Source organism: Miniopterus schreibersii (genome assembly GCF_964146895.1).
Source record: "Miniopterus schreibersii genome assembly, chromosome: 1".
NCBI lineage: Eukaryota > Metazoa > Chordata > Mammalia > Chiroptera > Miniopteridae > Miniopterus > Miniopterus schreibersii.
In genome coordinates, this window is record NC_138101.1 from 177,801,477 (window position 1) to 177,823,808 (window position 22,332).

At 50.9% G+C, this 22,332-nt stretch overlaps 1 protein-coding gene across 3 annotated transcripts in view; it reads right to left on the reverse strand.

The window, feature by feature from the left end:
* Positions 1-22,332, reverse strand: part of ACTN1 (actinin alpha 1) — an 85,800-nt gene that overhangs the window by 61,889 nt on the left and 1,579 nt on the right. The window lies entirely within an intron of this gene.

The following is a 22,332-nucleotide window of genomic DNA, read 5'->3' on the forward strand; positions in this document are numbered from 1 at the left end:
CACACGTCGGCAGAGGTTTGGGTAACTCTAAGATGCCATCATTTAAGCATCATCCCTTTCTCCCCCAAGAAACACCTGTGGAACTCCAGCTATGGTCCTGCCCAAATCCCACCCAACCCCATGGGAGAACCAGAGTTGCAGGAGAAAGGGAACTTTGGGCATCACCTCTTACATGTTGAAAATGACCCAAACATCTAGGTGTGTCACTACTGTGTGCAGAGCACCAAACGCTTCCAACGTATTCACCCATTTTGGCATTTGAAGCCACCTAAGAAATCTTTAGTTGGCTCTTAGGGCTCCTGGGGACTGACACCTCAGTCCCTATTTGAGGTCACGTTGACGCCCAACTTCTTCTCATCTCAGCATCTGTGAAATTCAATCAGGCACTTAACTGCTCAGGTGACAGTGGAGCTGCCCAGGGACAGAAGTAACACTGTGGGTTGGGGGATGCCAGCAACCCTCAGCCCAGAACCATCACCCCAGGCAAGGGCCCCCACCCCCACCCAGCCAGTACAGGAGGCGGTCTCTCCCACCCTGGAGGCTTCCTCCTGAAGGTGGGGGGAGAGGAGAGCGTCACCTGGACCGTGGAATTTTCGGTTGAGAGAAGTGACGGGAAGTGAGAGCTGGGTGCAGAGACGGCGGGTTTAGGTTCTCGTTTATGACTTCTCCCACTTCCCTTCAATTTTACCAAACACCCTGGCTCTTCCGACAAACCTCACAGATAGACAGGAACTTGGGGAATGTGGTCAGGAGCCAAGTCTAGGCAATATCTTCTCAGACACATCCCACATCTTGGACCACTTATTTCTCCCACCAATGCTCATCAGCCGGAGCCCTGCCCCTTAGATTTTGCCTGGCCTGTGGTAGCTACTGAGGAATCTGCTAAATTGCCAGTGGGTGACATTATTTCATATTTTCTTGACAAATACTTAAATCCTGACAGTGCAGAACCACCTGCAATGTATCTAGCACTAGATTAAAATGTTAACGAGGCCTTCAGAACCGTAGAGATATAAGCTCGAAGTCAGACAGGCGAGGCACTAAGAAGATATTTTGGGTCAGAGGAAAATTAGGAGCCCCTCTACCAGGTAGGGGGCACCTAGGGACAGGCACTAAATGAGACTGCGCAGCTCAAACCCCCACCTGACAAGCAGCAAGGGTTCACCACAGCAGCCCACCAACCCAACACCACACTCCGGGGTGGTACAACTGCAGGTCATCTTTATTTTTTTCTTTGTATGTGACTATATTTTATCCCCAATAAATATTACTTTTCTTTTCAATTAGTAAGAAAAAAAATAGGTTGTGTTGCTGGTGGTACATTAAGAGAGAGTTCATTTTATTAAGAGAACTGATTGATATGTGAAAGGACTCATAAAATGATTGTTTGCCTTTGACCAATTCACTCAGCTCCTAGATATCCTAAAATGCAGGAAATGTCCACACCAAAGGAATATTTATAGAGGAGTTATCTATGGTAGCCCAAACTGGAAACCACGAAATGCCCAACAATGGGAGAATGAAGGGCGTGCATGCCCCTAACTAAGCAGTGAGGCAGCGAAGGTCCATCCACAGGCCAAGCCCCGGCGGGCACAGTGTTTCCTTCCTGAACGACCTCACCCTTGCTCTGTGGCAGAGCCCTGAGGCCAGAACCACTGCGCTGAGACACAGCAGACCTAAAAGAGCTTCTAGAAGGCAGCATTGGCCTCCACGACCTTCCTTCTGAAAAGGCAGAGTGGGCCAAATTCTCATTTTCCTAACCAAATAGCATCTTTGGCCCTGCCCTCATGTGCCCAGCACCTAATGAAAACAGTTGTGTTCTCAGTAAAGGCCTCAGAGAACCTCTGAACACCGGCCCAGGAGTCCACACGGACCTCCCCCCAGCTCCTGTCTCCAGGAAATGCTGCTGAGCATCCAAGGACAGAGGCCTCACTCAGGCTTAACCTCCAGAAACAGTAGAACAAGATTGCATTATTAGCTCCCCACAGAAATGCCTCCACATGATTTAACACCAAGCCTTTGGCTCTACTGGGGGTTGATTTAAGAATCATTATACAAAAAAGGTCTCGGTGGGTTCCAGGAAACTAATACTGACAGCAACATCCACCACACTGCTCTCCTAAAATGGAAAAGCCCTCAGCGTTCAGGACTCACAAAAAGTGGCTCTTTCCCATGAACTGATATTGATATAGTTCCTTTATTAGGAAATAAACCTATGACGTTCCAATTTCCCCTTTGGTTTTGGCTGCCAGGGAGCTCGGAACTAGGGTCAGAGCTGTTACAAAAAAGAGCCTCTTTTAACATTGTTTTCTCAATTACCTCACCCCCACCCTGACGAAGCTCCAAATCTTCCAACTTTATTTTAAAACTGCTACACATGAGCCATTTAATGTGTTCTCCTCAAATGCTTTTTGGAAAGAGGCAGGAAGGACAAATAAATATATATTCCTGAAACAATCTCTATACTTGGTTCCCACTTTCTTCAGGGAAGGAACACAAAGGCTGTGTGGCCATATAAGAAAAAAATGCCTTCGATACAATGTCTCATGGGGAAATAAAAAAGAACTCCATTGTATCTACACTTTGATTACTACATGAGGATAAAAACAAAAATAGGTTTCTGAAAATATAAGTACTTGCATTTAGGTAAAAGGGTTAAAATGGCCATTTTCCCCCATGAAGTGTTTATCTTCTCAAATGGAAGCAGAGGCCCATGTGGGTGAAGCACATAGGCAAGCAGAAGCTGGAAACGCAGACTTCCCTGACCTTCCCCATGCCATCCCCCAAGGCTGCCCCACTGGGAGGGAGGGGACAGGCTACAAGCCCCCACCTGGATCCTTAGGGACTGGAACTCAGTTGGTCTGCATTTCTTAAGGTCTTGGGGAAGATGCCTGGTACCCTGAAACCACAGCTATTTGAGATTCCTGCCAACCCCAACCCCTTCGGTCAGCGGGCATGTCTGAACACTCCCTCACAAGAACAGAACTGGACACCTGGACACATGGCTGGGGGTGGGGGCCAGGAGCCATGACCCCTGACCATCCAGATGCCTATGATTTGATCAGCAAACAAGTGATCCCTCAGCCTTCGGGTGTCAGACCAAATGCCACTCCCTCCAGGAAGCTTTCCTCACCCACCCCCAGAAACTACCCCCACACTTGACTGAGAGACATTCACAAACAGCCTACCCTTGTCCTTCAAAACCCTCAGCACACCTGAAATCACATCCCCGGCATCCATCCAGTTCACAGGACTGCCAGCCCCAGGCTAGCACAGCTGTAGTTGGTGCCCATCCGTATAAGCTGAGTGGCCTACAGACAGGATGGTCCCGTCCTGCTAAGGGCCAAGATTTGCCCAACTGGACTAAAGGCTTCCTCCTGCCTCCCCAAGGCTGCCAGAATGGCTGGCTGCTGCCCTACTGCCTCCATCTGCGGTCTAATGACAACAGCCCACATGGAACGGAGAAGTACCAGTGGTCAGAGGAAGGACAGAGGCAGGGCCTGCAGCCCAACTTTCTGCCTGGCAATGGATAGCAAACAGGACTTCGGAGGCAGGTTGACTCACCACCTTGAAGGTGGAGTGAGCTCATTCCCTTCTAGGGCATCCTCCAAAGGAAACCCACAGCAGAGATGGTTCCCATGGCAACGGGCCAGCACCTCCTCCACAGCCACCTTCCTTGGAGCACCCTTGGCCTGTGTCCACAAGTCGCTTAATCTGCCCTCCCCCAGCCTCAACCCTTAAAACAGAGTGAGGAGGGCCGGGCAATACAGAGCTCCCCTCCTGCCACCTGCTTCAACGCCTTGGGTCTACCTGAGCCCATTCAAGACCAGGAAAGCCATCTTCCTAACTTATAATCACCATGCTGTACACCTGAAACTAACATAATATTATATGTCAATGGCAATTGAAAATTTTAAATATTTTTAAAAGGTTATGGGACAAAGGATGTTATATATTTATAAAAGGTTCAATGCAGAAAAAATAAAATAAAAAAGGCCAAGAAACTCATGACCTAACAGTTCATTCCTTTTCTGGAAAGTCTATGAGAAATTCTGAGCCAGACTCCATCTGCACCCAACTCCCATCAAGTCCCACGTTTCCGCTGTGGGCCTACCAACTCGGCAAGTGCAACACAGCCCCTTCCAGGTCAGCCTACACCTTCTCCAAACAGCCAGGATCCTTCAATGTTCCTGCCACAGTTCTCCCTTCCCTCCCCTCCACGTGGAATTGTGCTGGTCTCTAACCTTCTCAACTTGAGGTGTCCAGTTCAGACAACCGAGTGCTGAGCAGGACTCAGGACAAACCCACAACTGCCCTGAAGATGGCCCAAGCTTGTCCGTCCACTGACTCAGGCTGTACTCACTCCTGCTCCCACTCCCACCCCCAGGCCTTTCTGGCCAGCGGCCCCTGCCCACTCCCTCCCTGCCCACTCCCTCATGGTCAGTTGTTGCTCCTCCCTTCCCAGAACTTGATACTCACTGTTTCCTGCCTTTGGTCATACACTTTGTCTGGCCCACCTCCCCCATCCTTCACCTCCAACCCCCTTGCCTGACTCACTCTTACATATTCCAGATTTATATCTCAACTCACATTACCACCTCCTCCAGAAGTCTTCTTGCCTGACTCCTCCAAGGTGGATTGGGCCTGCCTTGGGCTCCCTTCACTATATGGGATGTGACCTGTGAACATGACAGTGAAGTGCCAATTCATGGATCTCTTACCCGCTGGCCTCTTTAGGGGCAGGATCATGCATCTGTCCCTCATCTAGAAAGAGGGAGTGCTTAATATCTGTTAAATCTGAGTGGCAAGCACATGGGTATTTATTTTACTATTCTCTGTACTTTTTCTTTTTTTAAATACAGATTACATTCAATATTGTTTTAAATCAGTTTCAGGTGTACAGCACAGCAGTCAGACAGTCAAACTTCACAAAGAGCTCCCCTTAATATTTCCAGTACCCGCCCGGCACCATACAGTTATCACATTATTATTGACTAGATTCCCTCTGCTGTTCCTTACCTCCCCGTGACCATTCTGTAACTACCAATTTATACTTCTTATTCCCTTCACCTTTTTCACCCCTTTCCCCAACCCCCTCCCCTCTCTGTACTTTTTCTTATATTTAAAATGTCATTTTAAAAAAATGATCCCCAGTAAATGTGACTTGAGTGGATGACCTACTGCCGGCTGCAGTGTCTTGGGCCCAGGGTATAACTCTGAGCAGCTCCTGTCTGCTGACATCCTTCAGACGCTTTCCTCCCACCCTGGGGCAGGAGCGCAGTGCCACCTGGCCAGGCACTGAGCGCAGTCAGTTCAAATCTTCAGGTGAGCACCGCAATATGCCTGGCACAGCAGGGACACAGGGGTGAGTTTCTATCAGTACTAGAGTACTATTTTTATCTCCGCTTGTTCATACTAGCACGCTAATCTCACTGTAAAATAACCCAACTGGCTAAATATGCCAATTAGCAGGCAGGTTCTGCTGCTAATTGCTGAAGCTGGGTAATGGGTACATAGGGATTCATTACACTATTCTCTACTCCTGTGCTTGAATTTTTCCGTAATAAATGTGTTTTCATTCATTATGCCACTAACATTCCTTAAGTGCCTACCACATACCAGGCATCAATAGAGAGAGAGAGAAATAAACAACAAACCCACCAATGAATTGATAACTTTATTAAATTCTAAATTATTTGTTCTTTATCTCTCCGTAGAAATTAAACACCTCATGGCACTGTGCCATGCTTACCTCTCCAAAGGAAAGAAGAGCGAATGAGGGGCTTCGGGCACTGTTGTCTCCTGGGCTTGTCTTCTCAGCCTTGCCTACTCCCCCTACCCTTGAAGTCCCCCACACTCAGGGGCATCCCCCCATTCAGAAAGTGGCTGTAGGAAGCAAAAGGTGGGCCTCAGGGCTGCCTCGGATCTCACACACCCACAGGAAGTCTTGCCAGGTCCCTGCAACTTATGCAACTTTCCTTCAAAGGGCAGGATCCAAACGCCCTTCATTCCATCATCCCAACTTTTCTAGAGCACACCAGCAGTCAGGTGCCAGGCCAGCTTCGGGGACAGAAATAAAGGCCACATGGAGGCCCCTAACCTCAAGGGAATCATGGTCTTATTGACTGGAAATCCTTGGATTCAAATCCTAGCTCTGCCACTTACTACTAGCTTGGGCCGATTACTAAACCTCTCTGGGCTTCAATGTTCTCATCTGTAAAATGGGGATACCAGTGTTCACCTCACAGGGTTATTGTGAGGATTAGACGGTTAGTACCAGTGTTCACCTCACAGGGTTATTGTGAGGATTAGACGGTTAGTACATGGAAAGTCCTTGTCCCAGTGCTTAGATGTAAAAAGCTACAAACAGTTCCAGGCACACAGTATTAGAAAAGTTAGTGTGCACAGCTAGCTCTTGGAGTATTATTATTATTCACAGGTCCAGGTGACAATGGGCACTGAAACTCTGAAAAGAAGTGATCACAGAGGCAGGCCAGTTTCAGGGGCAGGCTCTGACTAGCTTCCCGCCGGCCTTGCATTAGCGTGTTCTCCTGCCTGAGCTTTTCTGAGCAATGCCCCAGCCCCAGGCCCAGCTTAATGAGTAAGAGGTGCCCACAAGCCTGCAAATGCTTTCCATCTGGCCCCTTCTCTCAGAGGAGGCCAGCAGCACTCCTCCACCAGGGAGCCGCCCCAGCCCACCAACCAGGAGGCTGCAGTCAGGCCGATTAGTGTTTCCTTGTTGTTGTTTTGGGTTTTTTTAATTTTCGTTCATTTTGGGGGGTTTTTTGGAGCCAGCTGCCACTTTCTGCTCACTCTGAGTGTCAGAGAGTGTAGCCCCACAGGCCTGGGTGTGGATCTCAGTCTGCCATATACTAACCTCAGCGCATCTTTGACTTCTCAGGGTTCTGACTCTCACCTGTAAATGGGGCTAACACACCCCATCTTGTTAATAAGAGTGTGCATGTGAAACAGCCAGCGCAGGGCCTGCAGGGAAGGGGGAGAAACACCACCTTGGCTGTGTCAGAGCGGGGAGGCCCGGAGCATATCTATGGACACAGGAGCAGCCTAACCTTGACACAGCCAAGAAGTTGCCCCAGCCAAGGCAAGGCCAGCACTCCTGCTCCCAGGAAGGCAAGGAACACTACACCCCCGCCCCCATCAGAGGTAAGGCCCAGCAGAGCCTCATCCCAAGACCATCCTTGGGGATGCCTGGGATGCCACTGCAGAGGAAAAGGGAAGGAGAGCAGACAAGAAGAAAGGAGGGCAAAGAGAAGTATGGAAGGGGAATAAAAAGCCCCCATGTGGTACTGAGCCACTCCAACTCCACTGCTCAACACCGTGCTGGGACCTGCAGTGTCAGAGGCCAGAGACCCGGCCACTTCCTGATCCCTCAGGAATGTGTGTTCGGAGAGAGGTATTTGGGAGGGTGGAGGCCCAGCTCCACCTCTGGCGAGGGGCTTCCCTTCCCCTCAGGGCTGACTCGCCACCAAGCAGGAGTGTCTTGTCAAGAGGAGGCAGCCAAGGCAGTGATTAGGAGTGTGGGTTCCAGCCAGACAGCCCTGGGTCCACAGGCCACAACCCCACTCAAGAGCTGTGTGAGTTGGGGCAAGTTATTTAATCTCAATAATCCTCAGTTTCTTCTGTACAGTGGAAACAAAAACGTGATATACCTTGTACTTCACAGGGGGGTTATGAAGATTCCCTGATAATGGATCCGGCACAGGGCTGGGAGTGTGGAAGTGTTAGCTGTTAACATCAGGACCAGGACCACTAGCACCACCAGCACCACCTGTCTTGTCCCTGTGGCTCATTTCTTTCTCCCTCCTCAGCAGCAAAATCAGGAGCCAGTCCCAGGGCCATCGGAGCGCGAGGGCAGCCATGCAAAGGGCCCACCTGTCCATCATCCCCTCCAACCTGGCAGAGTACAGCCGCCAGCGTGTGCGAAATTCACCTGAACTTGACCACCCACCCACTAGCCAGAGCCCAGCAGCTCCATCTGCCTTTAGAGCACACAGGCTCAACCTGCCGTCTGTCAACAGGTGTTCTGGAGCCCACCCACAAGGATGACTTCAGAAGACGGTTTACATGCACCCGGAATAAAGAGTCCTTTACCAAAACCATTCCCATAAGGAATGAATTCATGGCAAAGTGTCCCTTGGACAAGTCAGATCACCGCTGTGGACTTCAGTCTCTTCATCTAAGGGATGAGGGTCAGGAGACAGTATAGGCCCCTCTGGCTTGGGCATTCAATATTTGATTTCTTCAAACTGCGACAGGAAGAGAAGGGATAGAGCTGGGTTCTGGGAGTAAACAGAGTAAAAAAACAAGGCTGCCTATTGGCACCAGTATCTTGGGCAGATTCCAGGCTGAAATCCTTACTCGCTGGCTCTGGCTGGGGTTTCTCCTACCCACTGAGCCACAGGCAGGCCAGGCCACCTCCCTCACACCAGGCCTGTGGGCAGCCAAGCCTACACAAAGGACCAATTATGAATGGCCCACCTTGCAGTGGGGAGAGATGCTCTCCTCACTCCTCCTAAGCCACCCCCATGCACCCCACCCCCCACCCCTGGAGCTAGCAAACAAAGCTAAGTGTGATCTTTACCAGCCCCAAACAAGGCCTTCCCAACCCTCCCCTCCCCCAGGCACCTGGCTTCCCACTTGGCCACACCCCAGCAGGCATTTCCAGAGTAAGAAAGTGCAGGGCCCCAGACACAGAGCACTCTAGATCCATAAGAAAAGCCCATTTACCTGGCCCACCCACACGCTCCCTAGAGGGTAAGAGCAAATTCCTGAAAGCTGAGGACACAGAAGACTCCTAAAGATAAGAGACTGTGTGTTAGCAGAGTAAGCTTCTGGGCCAGGCTGGGAAGCCCTGGGATCAACCTCAAGGTCACCTCAAGAAGTGCTTGACTCTGCTGAGTGACTCTCCTGCCAAGAGGACGCAGACTGCTGGTGTGGACCCAGACCCTAGAGGTCATCTCCATGCAATAACCCAACTGAGACATTTACAACACAGCACACTGCCATCCTATCACCCAGCCCCCTCATCTTATAGGTAAGGATCAGGTGTGGCTTGCCAACATCACACAGTAGCCACAAGCCAGTGTGGTTCAGTTGGTGGAGTGTAGTCCCATGCACCAGGAGGTCACAAGTTCAATTCCAATCAGGGCACATGCCTGGGTTTCGGGCTCACTCCTCAGGACGCAGCCAATCAATGTTTCTCTCTCATTGATGTTTCTCACTCTCTCCTTCCTCTCTCTCTAAAATCAATAAAATAAAATAAAAAATAAAAAATAAAAAAAAAGACTGGTCTTCCAGGGTCCTGATACATAACACACAATCATTCTCCCTGTTCCAAGGGGACAGGACAGGGTCCTCCCAAGCAGGTCTCCGGCCTAATAGTACAAAAAGGACAGTCTCTCCACACCTATTCGTCTCCTAAATGCTACCCTGCAGGGTCCCAACAGAAGAGAAGAAGGCAGGTGGGCCAAGGTCCTGCATGCTGGTGAGCTGGAGAGTCCTGAGGTTCTGTCTGGTTCCACATACCCCTGGATGCCAAGGCTAAAGACAGAAGGTGACTTCCCACACTCTAGAGAACCCACAGCGCTAGGGCTGGAAGAAGGAAAACCAAGGCCCAGGTTTTACTTCCTCTGATGCCTCTGAACCCACACAAGAGGACAAGAAACTCCCTAAGATTTTCTAAAGTAGGGGCCCCAGCCAAATGCAATAGGCAAGGAGCGGAGGGATGTGGTAGCAAGGCCAATACCTTGGGAGAGGAATCTAAAGTGGGCCCCGGGCTCAAAGAGGAAAAAATGCAGCTGGCCTATTAGGAACCCGGGGCCTGTGCTAGCCCCTGCCACCCGGCAATCTGACACCTGGGGAGGGGGTACAGAGTGGTGTGGCAGGCTCAAACCACATCACAACCACAGGGCCAGCTTCCCTGGCCTCAGGCCTCCTCCCAGGGCACACCTTTGAAGCCTGGGAGCCAGCCCAGGCTCTGCTCTGGGTACTAGACTCAACCCCACCACTGAGCAGCCCTCTGAGTCACCACCCAGCACCTTAGCATCTGCCAGCCATCTAATGCTAGACTGTGGCTGTCACACCCCCTCCAAAGGCATGCGTCCTCACTGTTCATCACATCCAATATTTGGTGAGCACCTACTATGTGCCAGTGGGAGGCTCCTAAGGGGTTACTCTTACTAGGGGTGCAGGAGCACATCTCCTCTCCAAGCCTGGGCTTCCCAAACAGAGAAAAAAAACATAGCTTTTACTTATTTGGGGGAAGGGAGAAGAGGCAAGACATAGAAAATATCAGCAAAGTCAGTCTGGCTCAAGGCCTTTCTAGCAGAGTGCAAAAACAGCGCCAGCCCCAATTCTTCTGCATCTCCCTCCTCTGCGAGTAACTCTGAAATGCCCTCTCACTTGTTAAAAATGCATATTCTCGGGCCCCTCCCCAGACTTACTGTATGACAGGCACTGAAGATGGGCCCCCCTGCAATCTGTGCTTTAACAAGCCCTTCAGGTGATTCTGATGCACCTTCAAGGTTGAGAACCACTGTCCTACTCCTCAAGCCACCCCCATCCTGCTAGGCTCCAGGGCTCTGGGATGTGGTGGCATGAATGTCTGGATCTCAGGGGCACAGCCTCCATGAGCCCTGATAACAGATCCCTTACTAGGGTCCCTAGAAGACCCCACAAATCCACCTTCAATCATCCAAGGAGCCTAAGTCAGTTATAGATCAGTGACATCCCCTGAGAACCCTCCAAATGTCCTCAGAGCCAAGAGTTTCACAACAGTGGCCAAAGCAAGTGTGATGAGGCTGCCAAAAGGCTGCCAACACATCTGTCCTTTCCAGCTCCTTCCAGCCCATCCTCTACCCAGGTGCTAAGTGAGCAAGGCAAAGGCTTGAGCAGCCCAGAGCCAGAGGAAAAGAAAAGGCCAGAGCCAGGAAACCTGGCAGGGACAGGGAGACATAACTGGAATCCCACCGGCTGCCCGTGGGGCCCAGCCAAGAGGGGCTCAGCCATGGCTCCCCTCCTCCAGCCTCTTCCAAAACTGCACACAGAGAACCACTAACTTCCAAATGCTGTAAGATGCCACTATGGGACGTGAAACAGAAATTCACTTAGAAGGATTCCCAAATACTTTCACAGTAGCTTCCTGTCACTGCGTATTTGCCACATCGAGGAGCCACAAAAGCACAACTGCTACCCTGGGAAGAGAAAAGTTGGCAAAGTGGTGTGAGTCCTAAAAACCTGACTCCCGGAGTCCCAGGAAAAGAGGGCACTAGGCAAGGGAGCAAGTGCCCCCAGGAGATGGGAGCCAAGAGCCAAAAACACACGTGGGAGGAAAGAAAAGAAACTGAGACTGACTTCTCCTGCTCTCCCACGTCAAATACCAGCGAGTCTTCGAACTCAGGGCCGTGTACCACACAGCACCACCCACAGAAGCAGGAAGCCTGGCTTCCAGTCCCACCTGCCACCTGTAAGCAGCCGTGTGACCTGGGCAAGCCCCCTGATGCTCCAGCCCCTCCAGGCCTCAGCCATCTATCTCATCCACAACACGGGGCACTGAGTCTGTCCCAACAGCTCCAGGATGCAGGAGGTGTGAGCAGATGGTTGCAGGACACACCATGAGTCAGCGAGTATGATACCGTTTGTGTCAAGTTTTAAACAGGCACAAAAAGACAACTACACAAGCAGGAACTACATAAACATGCGCATAGGATGGAAACACCGAACTGGACAGCGGCTAAGTCCAGTGAGGGAAGGGAATGGGATTGGAGAGAAGCATGTCCAGGCCTCAAGTCTGTCTGTAAGTTCATGGTCTTTGTGAACTGGCCTCGAGGGCAGAAAACCTAGAAATAACAGCTGTGACCACCTGAGCCTTTGCAGGCCTTTCTAAATGTCCTCACCCCCAGCTACACCACCTGGTAAGGTGCTGTGAGGATTAAATGAATCAGTATCTGTGAAACACTTAGAAATGGGCCGGCCCACAGCATGGTACTGAGCTAGTCCTTCATGAGGGAGGGGAGATGGGTGCTCAGCTCCATATTTCCAGATATATTCCCTGAGCCACAAGGTGGCCCTAAGCTGGGCCTTTCCCTGAACCAGCAGCTTCCGTAGAAAGGGAATGGGGGCAGGTCCCCCAGCCAGGGACCTCTGGGCCCACTGCCAAGCAGCCCCAGTAAAGGGTTTCCAGCCAGGCCCACTGAACTGGGACCCCAGTGTGACATTCCTTAATTTTTAAAAAGCTGATTATATACAACCAACCTCTAAATTTATACTTAAAAAAATAGGTGGCTTTCAGTGGGGCTAAAGTTTGGGAAATTATCCCAATTTCTAAAGAGAGGCCTCAGGGCTTCATGCAAGTCCCAGCCGAGGGATGAAGGACAGGAAACCAGGGGTCTGGCCCTGCTTCCCCTGCTCCAGGAAAGCAGGATTCACGAGCCTCTCCTCCCGTTCCCAGGGCCAAGTCTGCAAAAGCACTTTGGGTTCCTGGAAAGAAAGACCTTTCCGAAATATCGGGAACTCTGCTGGAAAGTGCCATTATGTATTATTATCTGGAGGATGTCTGCAGTGTTTGAAGGGGAGCCGCTCCTCTGCCAAAGTCAAGGCAGAGGCCAAAAACAACAGAGGGGCTTCTCAGAGCCACACAGACAAACACACAAACACACGTGCCTGACACACACGCCCACACTCACTCACAGACCCAGACAAACAGAGAGGTCAACATAACTGGACACTGGAAAAGCTGCTGCCCTCCCCCCGCCTAAACCCAGGCCCTCACACTGGGGGGGGATCCTGTTTCCTGGTGTTAGGGCTTAAAATTAAAAGCCCCACTTCTCTCTCCATCCCCAAACCACAGGCTGTTCCGTGGACATTTCCACATGGGACATAAGGAGAAAAGAGAGTCTGACTACAGCAAGCCCCCTCCCACCCACATGCAAGGCTTGCTGCCTCTTCCCAGATGGGAAGCCAAGTTCCATTAGAAGACCTGCCTGCAGGAGGCCACCCACCTTGCCGTTCCCTCCCCGGTGTCATTTCACCTACAGATGATTTGAAAATAGAGCTGAGCACCACTCCACTCTACGCCCATCAGTTATCATCAGCTTTACAGATGGCTTTTAAAAAATAAATCTTCAGGCCCATAAAAATGCTCCCCTGGCAAGCCCTGGCCTGGTCTCAACTCCTAGGCCTGTGACCACCCTCTGCAAAGCCCCACAGCACCAGTCACCCAAAAACAGGAAAAACAAGGCACAGAGGAGGCAGCTTGTTGGAAAGGCTCCCTTCCCCCAGTGATGGGTGCTCTGCTGCACCGTCAGCTGAACTATTTGGGGCCTTGGATTTAGACACTGGGGGCAAAGGTTCAAAACTGGGGGTCAGGAAGGGCACTGTCTTGTCTCTTGCCTGGTCCACAAAGCTTAAAGCCAAAACTGCTTACCCCAACCTAAGGCCCCAAGCTTTCCCTCACCAATTTTCTTAACAGTCTCAACGTGCACAGGCTTATACAATCAAAATAAACACTGAGCCTCAGCTACCTGGTTCGATAAAGCCTGTTCGGTTCCCCTGGTGATCAAACAAAGGGACCAACAGGAGCAGGTGACGCTGAAGGAATTGAAGCAGCAGAGGAGAGGGACGTGGTTGAATCTCAAAGCAGGGAAGCCAGTGGTAAAAGCAGGGGTCAGCTCTACTCAGGCCGCCAGGGACACGTGGGGCCCTCTAGCTCCAGGGAACCTGAGTCTATTCCTGACAGTTGCTCCTTCTACTGAAAGTGTGGAGAAATGCAACTAGAATCCTCCACTACCTTTTCAACCAGAAAAAGGAACTTCAGAAAGACCCATACCCACCCCTTCAGCTTCACAGACCCTCCAGTCAAAGACCTGGATTCCAAACTAACTCTACCCCATTCAGGCTGTGAGAGAGACCTGGTAAAGTCACTTAACCCTTTCGAGCCTCACTTGCCCTGTTTATGTAATGGGGACAGGACCTCACAAGTTGGCTCATCACGATTAGTGGAAAGAAAACCATATCTGAAAGCATAAATGTTGAAAATCCTGAATCACATGAGTACTTGGTTATACACCATCTTGAGTTTTCCTTATTTGATTTACATAAGCCTTGTCTCTCGGTTAAAACAAAAACTCCAGAATAGCAAAGGCTGTCTACACTTCCCGTTAACAGGCGAATTCTGAGGTCAATCTAGCTGGGTTCATTCCACACCTGGCTTACCAGCTGGTCAATCTTGGGCAAGTTACTTAACCTCTCTGAGCCTCAATTCCCATCTGTAACAAGGAATATAACAGTATGTACCTCCCTCAAAGGGTTGCTGACCAGATTGAAGTAATCCAAATCATGCAACCTTCAATCACTGTGAACTATTAGTCTTTTTACTTATTTGGGGAACTGAAATGTTTTTAATACTGGTTGGCTGGTTGATATAAAACAACTGTCCTCTGCAGCCCTCCTTCTCTCATCTTCTCTTCCCTTCCCAGGAGGCGAACAGTGTTGACATTACCTCCCAGAGGACCTTGGACTTGTAAAATGCTTTAAATCAAAATGAGAGGGTTCCTTTAGGACCAAGGGTACCAGCACCTTCATCCCCAGCCCTTTCTTGCTGTGCAACTGTGAGTCTGTCATTTTGTATCTCTAAGCTCAGGATCTTCATCTATCAAGTGTGATCATCCCACATACCTTAGGAGGCTGTTGGTAATGTTAAATGTGGCTGCTGACAGAACAGGGCTAACACACAGGCCTTGTGCAAGAAGGGTTTCTCTGTTCTCCATCCCCCAGCACTGTGGGTGACAGGCCTGGAGGGGACACTACAACCTCCCAGTGAAGCGCAGATCCCAGCCCAGTAGCCTGCTATAGCCAAGGACCAAGCGGGAGGTTTCCAGGGTAACAGCATCCTCTGCATCTACTCCCCATTTCCATCCCTGGCTGCCTTTAATTCTCCCCCCCCCCACCTCTGTAGTAGGCTAAGTCACCTTTTCCCACCATTGCTAAGCAACCCAAGATTGGTGCAGCTGCCTCCTGGGGGAGGACCCTGGCCCTCCCTCTCTTTCCCCTCCCCATGCCTCAGGCCCTGGGGGAAGCTGCCCCACTTGGACCCCACCCTGTGAACCCAGGGCATGGCAGAAGGTGAGAAGCCATCCCAGGCCAACAGGGTTTACAGATGCAGGTCCAGTGGGGAAATGAAGAAGGCCGCCCCTTCCTCCCCAACCCCAGCCTCCTGCTGATTTATTCTTAAGCAGTTTCCAAGAAAAGGGCCACATCATGCTTTTTATGAAAGCTGCCCTTCTTGTTTTCTGCTTCTGTTCTCCCACTCACTCACCATGAACCCAGATCCTGGACCTCAAACAGTGAGGGGAGAGAAAGGGGGACACACGAATGAGAGGAAGAGGGACGCGATGGGAGAACATCAGAAACTCCTGTGTGGGTGCTTACCTCGGGGAGGTGGGATGACAGGCAATCATCATTTTTTTCTTTATATCACTTAGCATTTTCTGAGGGCTTTTTGAGATATAATTATTATACCACAAAAGTTACCCATTTAAAGCATATAATTCTGTGGGTTTTAGTATATTCACACAGTTGCCAACCATCACCACCATCTAATTCCAGAATGTTTTCATCACTGGGCTCTGTTTCGTATGTTTGCCTTTGGTTAAATGTTCCCAGGCAGCAGAGCAAAGTGGTGAGGAGGCAAACTCCAGAGCCACACTGCCTGCCTCGGATCCCAGCTCCACCTCTTGCTAGCTGTGTGATCTTGGAAAAGTTATGTGGCTGCTCTGAGTCAGTTTTCTCATCTGTGAAATGGGATAATAGTAGTATCTACCTCATAGGATTACATGTGTTACTGCATGGAGTATCCTGAGGACAGTGCCTGATACTTAGCATGTGCTCAGAATGCATGAGAAGCTATGATTATTATGAGAAAAAGAATTTAACTTAAAACTAAAACAGTCCTGCTCCTAGCTCTGTTCTGGGAAGATGACCGTGCCCAGGCTGCAGAGGACTGCCATCGTTTATGCTGATTTACGTAGGAGGGGCTGGAGCTAGACTAGGGCCTTGTCACTCCCACCAATTCCCTCTGCAGCCAATGTTGCCATTTGGGGTGGCTGAATGGGGCACACAGAGGGGACAGGTTGGGGTCATGGCTTTGGGGCATATGCATTACTACGCCATACTCCTGGTGTCCCACACACTGAGATCCTGCTAGATAATCTCCAGGGAGGACATGACAGGGGCGGAGCACGTGAGAGAGGGCAGAAAGCACCTGACCAGCCTTCTCCATACGTTCACCTCCTACCTGCTGAGAAGAAAGGATTCTGGGACTTGACGCTCACCTGAGTACCAGGAAGGTGGGCTTCCAGGTTGGCTCTGAGCCCTGGTTTGCTGGGGCTCCCGGCCCTGCCACTCCCAAGGCTCCTTGCCTCCGTCGGGGCCAAGTGTGCACAATTTGTACTTAGCAGGATGCTGGTGCTTGGGCTGATGGAGACAGAACCCTGGCTGAATCATGAGTCCAACTGGGGTGACCCAGGCTGACCGGGACTAAGGAACCAGGTTAAGGGGATTTCCTCTGACCTCGGCCTCTCAGGCATGACCCCTGTGGGGAGCTGGTGGGCTGTGGGACTGCTCTAGTGTCCTTGGTGATTAAGCGCAGCTCATGAGCCCTTCCGCAGAGATGACCACACAGCAGGGCAGTGGGGAAGGTACCCTCAAACCACAGCCCCCGGCAAACACCAGATCCCAGGAAAACCTTGGAAGGCTATACGTGGGGGCAGCTCACGTGGGTTAACTGGCTGGGATGGTCCCAGCAACACCTGCACATAGGTATGGGGCTCCAGGGCCCCACGTGTGACCTGTGCAAACAGCCTGGCCTCTCAGAAAGGTGAGAGGTCAGCTCTGGGAGAAAACAAAGAGAATGCGAAAGAAGGACAAGGAGCGAGAATAGGAGGGGTGTTCCCAGCCTACAGGCCCTGAAAGGAACACATGCAGTTGCCCCCGCTCTGCCCTTTCAGTCTTCTCCCCTCCCCTCCTGTCCTACCCTTCTTACACGCACGCACGCACGCACACCACAGGCTGGCTGCCCGGAAAAGAGGCTTCCCAGCGGAAACTTCAATCCTGCCTATCCTTGGAGATGAAGCTCAAATGCCACCAGCCCTTCACCTTCACCACCACCGCAGGCCTCAGGCTGGCTCCCGCCCTGCAGTGACCATGGCGTTTGTCTTGGCCACACTTCTGGTCATTATTAATGTGGCCTGGTATAATTTTCTATGTCTTTCTGCTTCCCTCTCCACCTAAACCATGATTTCCATGACCTCACATGGGTAGAGCATCTGATACCTAAGAGGGGTTCGATCAGCGGCCACTGACTGACTCCACAAGAAACTGACAACATTCTTACACTATAAGGAATAGAAGGTGGAGAAACAGAGACAACTCCAGCACTTCCCCAGAGACACACAGTAGCAGATCTGTGACTAGATCATGTCTCAGGCTCGTGCTGCCTCACCCTGGCTCCAGACACAGGAGGCACCAGGTCTTGTGTGACAAGCACTAGGTCTTGTGTGACAAGTCCTTAAGCCAAGTTGATGGTTTGTGGCCACTGGTCAGGTGCCCAGCCCCAGAACTTCCTCAAGAAGTTGGAAAGATGGGGCCCAAATTCCAACCACAAACCCCAAACTATGGGACACTCATTGATTTGACCTCCTCACACTCAGAACTACCTCACAAGGAAGGGCCCAAGGGTCATGGCCTCCTCCCACCCACTCCTCACTGGGAACAGTCTCAGCTTCTCCTCAAGAACTGAAGCAGCCCTGGCTGGTTTGGCTCAGTGGTTAGAGTGTCAGCCTGCCGACCAAAGGGTCACAGGGTCAATTCCCGGTCAAGGGCACATGCCTTGGCTGCAGGTTCAATCTCCAGCCCCAGTCAGGGCACAGGCAGAGGGCAACAAATCTGAGTATCTCTCCCACATCAATGTTTCTCTCTCTCTCTCCTCCCTCTCTTCCATTTTCTCTAAAAATAAAAAATAAATTAAAAAAAAAATTAAAGCAGCAAGACTTCAGGAAATGAGTTTCCTCCCTTTTCCATTTGAAAAGGCTGGTGATGGTAGATCCTGCAGGAGCCTGCTAGCCTCTTACCCCTCCTACAAGTCCATTTCCAGTGACCCCAACAGCCCCTCAAAGTCCCGTCATTACTCAAAACTGGAAAGTTTGGTTCTCAGTGCACTCCAGGCCTTCTCACACCTGTCTGTCTTAGGCAGCATAGACGGCAGCCAGGAGCAAGCCGCCGGCCTGGTCCGGGCCAGCTGGCCTCCAGAGCCCTGATCCAGCCCCACCCCCACGCATCTCTCCTTCAGGCTTTGTCAATCACTTTGACAACCAGTGGGGCACCTGCTCTCAATGCACTCACGTGGGACAAGATTTGGAGAGAAAGCATCTGCAACAGGTCCTGAAGCAAAGCAGGGCTGGGTAAGCTGCTGGGAGGTAGACAAGGGGGGCGGGAAAAGAATGCCCCAATTATTTAACAGCAGGGTGTGAAGACACTCCCAGGTTGTCTCTTTTAGAGGAAATTCCTATTTTGAGGCCATTTTACCTGTCCTTTAACAAGCCAACAAGCACTTTAGCATGCACCTCTTCATGCTATCTATCTAGGAAGCAGGGGAAGACTGAGCAGGAATTTTACACCATTCTGTAGGTGGAGGAACTAAGCAATCAGAGGTCAAGTGACACTGAATGTGCCAGAGCTGACTTCAGGGTCAAAGGTCAAAGACAACACAACTCCTACACATTCCTAGGCAACCTGGGCTCCTTCTATGACCGGTTTATACCTATCTCAAAGTATACTGGGTAAAGGCCATTAAAAACTCTGGTTCCTCGAAACTGGAAACATTTACTGAGCACTGGTTATCTGCTAGGTGCTATGCTAAATTCCCCACATTCCTTGGCCTAAACCTCCACTCAGGCAGGAATGATTATTATCTCCATTTCCCCATTGTCGTCATCAGGCACAGAGCAGGTAAGTGACACAGAGCTAGTCAGTGGAAAGACCTAGATTTGAACCTAATGTGCCCAGAACATGTCTATCTGCAGGGCCTGGAGCCAGATGCAGCCCCAGGATGGGGTGGTTTATCTGGAATGTGAAGCATTTCATCCCTACCTACACACGCACACAGGCCCGCCCTGAGTTAAGAGGCACGCATGACACAATTTATCCAGTTATTTAGCATTATTTCTTAACCACCTATAACAGGACTGTCTCCGTGCTCGGCACTAGGGATTCAGCACCTGGCTTGACAACCTGGCTCCACATGGGTGCAGAATCAGGATCTGGGCCTATTTACAACCATGTTCTTACACCTGCCAGGGCCGCCTCTGTTTCAACATCCATTAGCTCAACAAATATTGATTAAGCTCTCACGTGTAAAAAACCCCAGGTCTGGCACCTGTGGAAATACACATTAAACCAGAGCCTCTAGGATTTAAGAAGAGAGAATAAAATTAAACAGAAGGAGCTGCCATTTTACATATCTCCTCCCATCAACCTGGGGGGGGGGCACGGGTGTCTTAGCTCCTTGTTTATAAATAAAAGGCTGACAGCGGTTAAGTGACTTGCCCAAAGTCAAAAGCCTGAAAGTGTAGAGTCAGGTTGCTACTCAGAGTCTATGATCTCTCCAGCCTGCCTGACACCCACACACACATACACATAAGGGCATGGGAAAGATCCATGGGGACTATGGTCAACTAAAAAAGATGGGCGTTCAGACCTGCTGCCCTAGGAAAGGTGGTTCTGGATCTCAGCCTGGAAAGTCAAGAAGACTGTGAAAGCCAGTAAACTCCTATGATCCACTGCATTTTGAGTCTGAACTCTGCACTGAAGCATTCTTTGAAGAAGGGGTCAGCCACGGCCCCCCTGCCACAGGTCTTAAGTCATGCCTCCTGCCTGCACAGACGTCCACCTGCATGTGCATCAGGCCTCACCATTCACAAAGCAAGTACTTCCTACCAAGTCACTTAATCCAGTCCCTGTAAGAGCCCTAGGGGGTTAGCAGGGCAGGAATGCAGCTCCTTTACAAAGAAAAAGGAATGGAGGTGCCAGGTACCTGTCTTATTCCACACTCTATCCACAGCACCTTGAACAATCCATGACACAGAGTTGGTGCTCCAGAAGTATTTGTTTAATGAGCTAACAAAAGCCAGAGAAGTGAAATGACTTGCGCAAAGTCTCACAAATAGTCGTGGTTGCACCATGGCTAAAAACAGGGTCTTTTTGCCTCCCACCCAGTGGCCATTGTATCCCACTGCACTGTGTCCCCCCGCACTGCCCCCCCCCAACTCACTCTCCTGTCTCCATCTGGAATGGTGAGACTCTGTCCACTTGTCAGCTCTGCTCCCATTCAATCCTTGCTTCCCAGGGTCAGCAGCGAGTGTGTCAAAAGCAGCAAGTTACTTTAAGTCTGACTCTCCACAAGTATTACCACTACTTTACATCCCACTGAGAACTAGATGAGATCTACAGATGAGGAAACTGAGGCCCATGCACAGTGAATTTATGGCAGGGGAAAAAACTTTGGATCAGATTTTCACAGTCCAGCCCAGAGCTTGTGCCGTCCCACCACCCCCTCCCATCAATCCCACTAAAGTAGGTATTGGCTCCCCTTGGTCCAGAGATCCTGGTAGGATCTGGATGCCAGGCCCAGCTTTGCTGCCTCCCTCACCAACGAGCAACAAGCAAGGCGAAGTTGCCTGCCCGGATCATGGCTGCATCCCAGCCCTACCACACACCAGCCTGGGACTCCGGGCTAGTTAACTTCCCTCTGCCCCTCATTTCCTCATCATGTGTGCCCGGCTCACAGAACTGTTGGGAGTAACAATTGGAACAATGTATGTGACTAGATTAGAACAGTGCCTGGCACATATCAGTCAATACCAGCTCCTGGAACCAGTGAGTTTGCCCAGGAGATTACCAAAATTCCTAGGTGACCCTGTTCCCACCTGACTGCCCAGAGGCCTGGTACACACCCACACCACCCAGGCCAGAGTTTTATGGATATATGTAAAGAGAGAGAGGCACTATGTAATTTTTCTTCCCAACTATATTTAACACATTCATTTGATAATATCAAATACTACTGTGCAGGTCCCGTGCTCAGTGCTGAGGAAACAATTTTTTGTGCTTCCCAGAAACTCAGTCCTCCCACAGTCCTTAAAAGGACCTAATTCCCAATTCTTGGGCAGTCCTGTCACTCCCACTCCTCCTCGGCATACAGTAGGTACTCAGTAAAAAGGAATTTCCTTCTCTTCTCCCCATGGAAGATCCCAAGACATCCACCATCCTAATCCCACTGCTCTTGTCCAATTTAAAATCTATTCTCAAGAAGGCTTCACCCTGAAACTTAAAAAGAGTCCCTCTGCCTTGGCCCCATGGGAATTTCTCAATTACCCACTCCATTCTCTGCTCAAAACGACCAACTGTCCCAGGAAATAAGGGGGAGAGTGGGGGGCTGTCGCAGTGTCCCCAGCTCTCCCAGAGGGGGCAGAGAGGAAGAGAAGGAGGGGTCTTAAGTAACTGCTGCGTTTCCAAGAAGTTAACTCAAAGCCCAAGGACCTTGGCTGTGGCACAGGGCTGGGCCCAGCAGAAGCCCGCCTGGGTCTCAGGTCGCCTGACTTTGAGGAAGCCCTTTGTGCGTGTGTTTTAAATTACCTCTGCTTGTCTGATGAAGTGAGTAAAAGGGCTTAGGATTCCTGAGTGAGCTAATACAGGATGCCTTTGGCTGAAAAAAAAAAAAAACTTCAGTCGGCTCCCTAAACTCCCCCCCTTTTAAGTTTAAAAAAGGGAATGAATGTTACCATTTTTGGACATGAGCTTCTCCCTCAAGCCCAGCCCTAACCGCACTATCCAGAGGGACGCGCCATCCTGCCCCCCCATTCCCAGATCAGCAGCGGGGGGGTGGGGTGGGGGTGGGGCGAAGAGGGATGAAACGAGGAGGGGCCGGATGGGAGCGGGCGGCGCGGGAGGAGGGAGCGAGGGGTGTCGAGGGTACGTGGCCGCCTGGGGCAAGAGCTCGCCGCTCAGGCAGGAAGCAAAGGCAGTGTCGGGGCGCCCTCCCCCCACCCAAAGAGTGGTTTCTGACCTCTTCCTGCCACTGGCCACCGTGCCTGAGCCCCGTCGCCAGCTGCAAGCGCAGCCCAGGTGGCGGAGCGCGCACCCCGTACACGGAGACTGGGACCTGGCTCGGTGGCTAAGCAGGGATCCCCAGGGACTGACCCTAAACGTCCCCGGGAACAGTCCCCTGCCCGGGAGCCCCTCAACTCAAATCAAGTTGCC